The sequence below is a fragment of the Larus michahellis genome, chromosome 9 (assembly GCF_964199755.1).
Source record: "Larus michahellis chromosome 9, bLarMic1.1, whole genome shotgun sequence".
Taxonomy (NCBI): Eukaryota; Metazoa; Chordata; class Aves; order Charadriiformes; family Laridae; genus Larus; species Larus michahellis.
Window position 1 is genome coordinate 29886550 of NC_133904.1, and position 8945 is coordinate 29895494.

The following is an 8945-nucleotide window of genomic DNA, read 5'->3' on the forward strand; positions in this document are numbered from 1 at the left end:
TGTATAAGAATAAGTGAAGTGAGAGCAGTATTTCATATGAACGTATGTGTGGCAGTAGAGCACACAACTCCTTGATGCTTCTTAATTGCGTGCGTACGTGCACTGGGATGATCCAGAGTTTGGAGCGACTGATCTCTTACCCAGTTATTGTGGCAGGAATCTTAAACCTTTCTCTGAATTTTTGCCAGAAATGGTTTCTCTGGCACTTTGTTTAAACAGAGTTCTCTGCTTTTATTTTTCCTAAAACAACATTCCAGCTGAGAAGAGAGCAACCAGGGCTGGTGCCGCCCCTGTGCTTTATTCCTCGGATAGACGTGCAGGTTGCTTGGCACACGTGCAATACCCTATTTCACGCTGCTGGCCAAAAAAATCCCATATTCCTGGGTAAGTAAGCTCCATCAAGCTCCTGCCTGCCAGCGGAGGGCTTTATGGAGGCTTGGGGCAGAGGGAGGAAGACACTGGCTCCCTAACCGTACACTAAAAATAGGCTGATGCTGTGCAAACAGCTTTGCTGTGAACTTCCTTCTGGCAGGCAGCCATGCAGCTGCCTTCACGTTTTAAGCCTAGATACCTCTCCAAAACAAGAAGTCACCAAAGTTAAACGCAGTCAGCAATGCTTTTAATCTTATTACTCCCTGCTGTGTTGTATCAGTTTTAGCTTCTTCCAGAGTGCAGGTAGCTTACTGGGATCTTAAGTTCAAATTTTTTATTTTTTTTTTTTCACTTAAAGCATGGTTAAGACTGGTGCTGGCAGTCCCTGGAGTCTGCAAAGTTCAAAGGAGGGAGGAGGCCTTTAATCTAAAACTGAAATACTCAGGTGACGCATCCAAAAAAGTGCTTTCCTGCAGAGTAAGAACGGCAGTAGCTGGGCTGCAAAAGGTTTTTAAACTCTCCAAATTGCCATTAAATAAACATCCTTAAATCCTGATGTGATGATATGAAATTGGAAAGTCAGTTCCTTAAATGAAACCAGTATAAAAAGAATAAACACAAGACTCTCCAGGCAGTTGGACTGAATGACAGAAGTGATTCATTCAGGCCTTGAAGCCTAGGAGTTATTTGGTTTTGCCATATTTTCCAGTGATTTTTACCTACTTATTAGTGCCAACATTTTGCTCTAAAGTAAATCATGTCCCGTGCTTCCGTACGTTTTGACTATGAAGACTGATGTGGCAATTGAAGTATTAAGCTTCCTTGTTCTTTGTTTCAATGGTTGTTCATTGTTTAGACATAAGAAGATTCACATTCTCCTTTATCATGATTTCTTATTTGTAGCAAGAGTATTTTCCAAGACAGTAATTAAATCTCGGGATCATTTTCAGCTATTTCACAGGAATCACTGAAAACGCAGTAATTTTGCATAGCTGTTTTTTCCCTCCTGATATTTTATTGTCAAATACCCAGCTTTTATTTGAATCCTCTGTATCCAATTATCTGATTTGTGCGGCAATTAAACAGAAGATCAGTGTCATTGTACTTTACCTTTTTAAACTCTCATCAATAGCAGAGCCACACTAATCTCTAAATTTGTAATTTAAGATGGGCTTGGCGGGGGTTCAAAGGGACAGGAGCTCTAGTCTGTCCCAATTCCCCTTGGAAAGCCTCGCTGGTGCTGCCGGACAATATTTACACCAGAAGGGAACGGAGTTTTGGAAAACTTTTCCAGACTCAGAGGAAACCAAGCAACCTGAGACTTAGATAAGCCTTGGTGAATTTAAAAACTCTTGATGCTATCACTGTGTAAAACTTGGATTAGCCCATCAGATATCACAGATTTACAATTTGGGGAGTGGATTTCAGTTAATAGATAAAATTAAGAGCAGAGGTTTGGCAAAAATAATGTTATTTGAAGCAAAATTCTCCAATTGTCATCTCCGTTGAGCACTTTATGATATCTTACATTTCTGCAATTACAGGTACAGGTTCTCTGTTCCGCAATTAACTGAACGCATGGTTTGCTAAATAGGGTTAGTGTCTGGAGCCAGAGAGGTTCAAGAAGCATCAAGCTTATTTCTTTTTCCAGGGCCTTCGGCTTTCTAGCTGTCTGGAGAGAGGGTTCAGATGAGGTCCTGTCTTCTCCCTTGCCGTGGGGCCTGGCAGTCCTTTTGAGAACAGTTCTCCCGCTTCCCATCCCTGCAGGGTTTTTGAGGACCGATCTCTGAGGGGGCTTTCCACTGGGTCACACAGGATTCTGGGTGGCCAACAGATAGCACCCAGGAATTCTAGCTCCCTGCTGCCTGGTTGTTTCTCTTCAGACCCTATATATTCACTTATTTCCCCTTTTAAATATAAACTGAATTCTAAAAGCACTCTTCCACTGAACTATCTGCCTCTGTCCTCACCGGGCACCTCATCCAGTCCTGCACCCTTAACCCAGATCCAGAGGCAGGGTCTGCTGTTACTCCTAGAACAGCGTTTAATATTTGAGGATGCGAATGGTGATTTTGCTAGCTTGTACCATACAACACAAAAGGTCTCGCAAAGGGAAAGGGAGTCCTGAAGCGCAGTTCCCTCCCGGCCTGCCACATGCTTTGTCTCTGCTTCCCTTGCAATCTGCCCAGGGAAGATTTCTGAGATACTTGAACGGCTGCCAGGGTCTGGATGGAGGCAGAGGCCGTGGTATGTGAGCACTGCCACCTGAACCTAGGCTGACTTGAGACGGTGCCAGCTGGATCTGCTCGGCAAATACAGCCTCTATCAGCAAGTTATCTGATCATGTTGCTGCCTTGTGGTCTCTTGGTGGTCTTCCTCATTCTCCCCTGTTGCTGCAACCACCTTCTTTTGCCTCCTCTCCAGTTTCTGTCCACACGTGGCAGCCCGTTCGGCGCATTTGTCCATGCTGTTATCGACAGGTACCAGATTTATTTTTTTATAAACAATCCTTGCGTCTGGCTCGCCTGCGTGTAGCTGTACGGACACCTCTTCTGAGACATGCGACACAGCTAGTCTTCTACAGCTTTTTAGAAATGCTTCCTGGGGTTCGCAGACAGGTCCTGTGCTCAGGTGCCTGCTGGGAGCAGATGACCCTGTTCATTCCTCAGAAAGCAACCGAGCAAGGGGGGAAACCCCACATCTGTCCCTCACTCCCCCTTCCCCAGTGGGAAGACCGGCTGGTGCCAACCGCCTGCGTTTGGAGTCTTCCAGCCTTCTCTCAGGCTGCAGCTGAAGGTACGCTACAAGCGAGCGTCCAGCGCAGATACCCTGGGCTGAAGCCCTGCTGCAGGGTGCCTGTGGTTTCTTGCTAGCGTGCTTTCATCTAAACGGTGCCTGAAAAAATGGAGGCCATGTTAACTACGTTTTTGGCTAAAATAAGCCGCTCAGCTTCAGTGAGAGCACTTCCCGTGCACAGCCCATCTCCCAGACATCCTTTTATGCCTGTGTAGTCCTAGGAGTTTGCCGCACATGCATGTCGCAGTGTGGACATCTGTCCACTCCTCTGCTCCCAGAGACCACTTAATTTCCAGTAAGCCAGTAAGGTCACTGCCATCAGTCGTGGTAATTTTGGTGGGGTTTGCCCTGAAATGTGTCACCCGGAAGCTTCTGGGTCACCCAGGTATCTTGCTGATGCAAGTGCTGCTGAATGAGGGGAGCAGAAGAGTTTTCCTTGTTACTGGCATGGGGAAAACATGCCGCTCACTGATGCTTGCCGCCCAGTGAAGGAAGGGATCTGGTCTTCTTAACTGGCCTCGGCCCTGCTCTTTGTTCTGCTTTGGGGTTGCTGGGGACCTTGGATGACCGCTGCAGCATGAGGGGAGCAATGGGTGCAGCCAAAGGAGACGTGGGAGGAGTGAGAGGAGGTCAGCCCAGGCTTTACCGTGTCCTTGGCGCGGGGTTTTTGCTGCCACGTGACCACGTCTCTGATAAACGCTGGTGGTTCCCCTCGTGCAGCGGGAGGGGTGGGTGGTGTAGCAGCTCTGAGGGCAGCTCTGCAGCAAGCACAGGGCTATCGTCTTAAAACAAACTCCTGGGTTTTTACTTTTTGCTGTGTGAAAAGTCAGCAACTCCGTCAGGCCGCGTTGTTCAAGTTGAGCTTGAAAAACTGCTGTTTCAAACTAAAAAAAATAAGAAAAATACCTTCCTGGTAGTTACATTGCTCAGGCTTCAACCTTTCTGTCAGGACAGGTTCAAACAAAAACAATGTCCTTTGGGCGGGTCTCTGGATTTCAGCTGTGCCATCCTCCCCATCCCAGCCGCTTCCCACAGCTCTCCCGTGCCCAGGGAGCGAGTTCCCTGGAGAGCGGGAAGAGGAGCCAGCCCAGGGCTCTGAGCTGGGGGGGGAAGGTGGGACCCCCCACGTGCTGGGTCATGGCAATGGGGCTTGAGCTACTCAAAGCCTTGGGTGTCTCCAAGGGCATCGGGCCCCACGGCATGGGGTTGTGCTTCAGGTCTAGCAGCACTGAGCCCACGCCAGCTGCTCTGCTTCGGTGACAGGATATGGCCTTTGCTTGTTTTCTGCCATTTTAAGATAATCCCTGTTTAAATTTCTGCAGGCCCTTAGGCTGGGCGGACCTTGGCAGCATGCTGGCACTCCGTAAATCCTGTTGGGCAGGACTTGGGTGCGCCTTTAGGGATGCGCAGTGCCAAGCGCAAGCCTCTCCACTGTGTTGTGATGGACGCCATCGCCTGTCTGGTCCTGCTGAACCGGGACCACTGGGATAATTCTTAACAGGTGTTGGCAAACGAAAGCCAAAAAATGCCATAAATACCAGCACGGCATTGTCTGCAGCAATCCAGGTTGGCGTCTCCGAGGCTGGTTGACATTTTGCGATAAGCCAACACTGAGTGTTCTGTAGTAATTGTTTAATTCTTGTGTCAGTGACCATTTCTTGCGCTACTGAATAGAGCAAAATGTCTGTAATTCCTCCAACCCCCCTGCCTAGAGTGTGGAAACCTTTTTCCTAAAAAGGTTGGCAGAGGCAAAGATGTATGTGAAAAAGGAAGTCACCTACAGATCCAGAGGAGTGCACCGGGTCAGAGGTTTTGCTTATTTTCATTTTGATAAGTAAATCTTCATTTATTAGCTGAGCAGAGAGAGAAATCTTGGTAAACTCTCATCATCCAGGAAGTCCTGGTCTTAAAACAAGTAGGGAGATAGACACCACTTTCCAAAATCCATGGGACCGTCACCACCGAGAATCGCTTTGATGACTAATTTCTGCAAAAGTCAACAAGATGGAGAACAGGAATGACATTATTTAAAAAGGTATTTTGCAACAAACAACATCTATTCCCTGTTTCTTAGGAGGGGTGTGTCTCTCCAAATGTTGTTTTGGTCCATCTGGCTTCCTCTCCCGTTTGAGACATTAGGCTAGAAAAAGAATTTGGGGCTATTTGAATTACTAGTAACAGTGGAGGGATTTCTCTGTAGTCATGATGAAGACGGGATGCTCGCATGCTAAGTTCATATTTTGATGAATGCTTTATATATCATCTAATGAGATATTCCTTTTTGATTTTGCTCTTGATTAAAACTGTCGGTGCTCACATCAGGACCAGTTTAATATGCCTTGAATTCTCTATTTTTTCCCATTCTGTCTGCAGAGACTGATTTCTGGCCACAAGTGGGTCTTGCTGGTCTCGGTTGATAATCTGCTGAAAAATCATTGTGCTCTTGGCTTTTTTAGGAGGCTTGTCTTGTGAAAAAAAAAAGAAAAAAAAAACCCCAAAACCAAAAAACAGCAGATTTTGCTAATTCCCTGTGAGTCACCCAGCAGCAATGGCAAAGCTGGGAGGAAAAAATAGGGGGGAAGAGGGGAATTGGTGAGTGGGCGGTGACCTGAAGACTTGCCTCAGATGAGTACACTATTTCAAGTGTTTACAAATGATGAATACTTATCTCCAGGTATCCCGTCACTGGGGGCACGTGGTTACCAAGCAAGGCTTTAAAAGTCTGTTAATAAAGTTACATACAACTGGTGCCCACATGGGCCATGGTTCACCGGGCCTGAGCACTGAGATACGCCTGACTGGCAACAGAGGGTAAAATAATTACGAAATCATGAATCTACTCAGAGACAAACCATATTTCTTAAATTATTTTGCCTTCTAAAAAGCCGTGTATACCGGAGAAGTCAGAACATTGGCTCTCCCAGCTGCTGCATCATCTAGACAGAAAATGCACAGCTCCCAGGTACCTCTGAGCCCCCTCCCTTCACCCTGCCCCGGAAACCTCGGTGGCTCCCATACCAGCTAGAACAAAACTGGTCATCTGCTAAATCTGTTGCTGATCTCAGCTAACCGACTTCCTGTAACATCAGCAAATATTTCGGCTTTTGTAAATCTGTTCTTCCCTCCGTAACGGGGTGCCAGCAGGACCAGGAATGCTTTGGATCTAGAAATGCGCTGGTTGGCAGGAGGAACAAAGAGATTGCTCACCCAGAAGGGCAAAACAGAACTAATGCTTTTGTCTGCTCGGGAGAAACCACACGAAGTCAAGCCAAGAGCTTTTGCGTGCAATCAGAAAGGTGCCGATGGATGCTGCTTTTAATGGCAGACATTGATATCAGTCATGAATAAGACATGTCTTCAGTAACTTAAAATAAAAGCAGATCCTGAAAGGCTTCTGTGGTTGAACTGTCTCTCAACAGATACTGCCCGCTGCCCCATAATGGCAGGCTCTCCCTGAACTTGACAGCTGCTGTTTTCCCCAGCCTGCTGGAAATAGGCCAGCTACGACACGTCCCTGATATTAGCTAGCTGCAGGGCGTATTTCATTCTGCTGCTCCAGGCAATTTGATAAAGGCTCTTTCCTCCCACTCCAGGGTTAACCCGCCCAAACCGTAGCTGAACACCTAGCTGCAACAATACCGTGTTTGCTAGGGATCGTGCCTATTTGCTTGGTTAAAATTTGCTTAAATTGGTTGTTTCATACAAAGGAACACTTGCATTGATTTTCATCGTGTTTTCTGAGCCAACAGTAATAATGTTAAATGTATACCGGGAGTTGATTGCTGCAGCTCTTTATGAATAAAGTTATTTTTAAGAATCATTATCCTTTTCTTGACACCAAGTACTTATGCAGCATAAGATAAAACTTGGTCTCCACCCCTTAGAGAAAGAAGGGGAAAGTCTTCAGCTGATACATAATTGTTGAATATAAGAAACCATGAATTTTCATTTGTACTGGTGTATTTTCCTTAACTCCAGACTTACAGGAAAAGTTGACACAGGAGTTTTCTTCCCATTTGACACCACTGGAGCTATCCAGCCATTTACATGCTTTCTTATTATTTTACCAATATTTAATACCAAGATTTATCAAATACCGGTAAATACCAATATTTATCAGTCTTTTGACACAGACAATTAAAGATATGGATAGCTTCTGCAGGCGCAGTTCAGCCTTATCTTACACCAAATGGAAAGTGCATCTTCTGTCCACCCCATCTGTGATGGGGGTGCAGGGGATCCTTTTTCATTTGTGCCTGGGAAAGTAGCACCTGTCACTGTCTTTGTCTAAGGAAAAGGCACAGTTATTACCAACTATGGCCTACTTTTAAATCAGTTCCCTGCTCTGACACATCATAGAATCATGGAATGGTTTGGGTTGGAAGGGACCTTAAAGCGCACCCAGTGCCACCCCCTGCCCTGGGCAGGGACACCTCCCACCAGACCAGGTTGCTCCAAGCCCCGTCCAGCCTGGCCTTGAACCCCTCCAGGGATGGGGCAGCCACAGCTTCTCTGGGCAACCTGGGCCAGGGGCTCACCGCCCTCACAGCAAAGAATTTCTTCCTCAGATCTCATCTAAATCTCCCGTCTTTCAGTTTGAAAGCGTTCCCCCTCATCCTATGGCTCCCCTCCCTGATCCAGAGTCCCTCCCCAGCTTTCCTGGAGCCCCTTTAGGGGCTGGAAGGGGCTCGAAGGTCTCCCCGGAGCCTTCTCTTCTCCAGGCTGAACCCCCCCAACTCTCTCAGCCTGTCCTCACAGCAGAGGGGCTCCAGCCCTTGGATCATCTCCGTGGTCTCCTCTGGCCCCGCTCCAATAGCTCCGTGTCCTTCTGCTGTTGGGGACTTTGGAGCAGCATCTGTGCAGGGTTCCACGTACGATGCCAGTGATGGTTGTTTGATAGCTGTGACCACACTAGAGCTGCAAGGGAAAGCAGAGAAGAAAAATCCCCCATTTTATTCAGGCAGTTGTTCACGCAGGGACCCGTCCCCTGCAACTGATCAAACTGGAGCCCTGAAGCATGAGGTCTGGTTATCGCAATGGCCCTGACATGAAGCTGCCAGCATCATTAGCATGCCAAGGTCAAGGCACGCGACCCCGCCATGCCTGGGCCCCGAGGGCTGGCGGTGCCCCAACAGCCCAGTACCCGCATGTGCTGGTCTGATGGGAATTTAGGTGTATTTTCCCTCAGCTGCCCGTACCAGGGGGTTGGATTTCCTACAACTGGGGAGAAAGACGCTCCACCAAATCCCGTGATTCGCGGGAAGCCCCGAAGTGATGCAGGCAGTCCCTTTTCTTTGCTCCTTCGAGGTGCACAAAGCCACGGTGGAGGAGTGGTGGTGGTGTCCTGGTGATGGAGGAGAGGAGCTGGGCAACACCAAGGACGTGAACACCCGTGGGAAGAGCATCCCCGTCCTGGCTTTCAGGGCGACAGCCATTACACACCTTTTCCCCCCCTGGGGATGGGAGAGGGGTCTGTGAGGGGACAGGGGACATCCGTGCACCGCCCTGGGGGAGGGGGACGTCGACTCTAAAGACCCGGGATGGGATGGGGGAGACACCCGCACCCCTGCTGGGATGGGGACAGCCCTAAGCGAGGGAAGGGCAGGGGGACCGCCCCGGCTGGGAGAGAGGACTCGTACCTGCGGGGCAGCGCTGCCGCCGGGGCTGAGGGCGGCTCTCCGAGACTTTATTCAGGCAGTTGTTCACGCAGCCCCATCCCCGTCCCCATCCCGGCTCCGCGCCCGGCCCGCTGCAGGCCTCCGGCCGCCGGAGAGGGC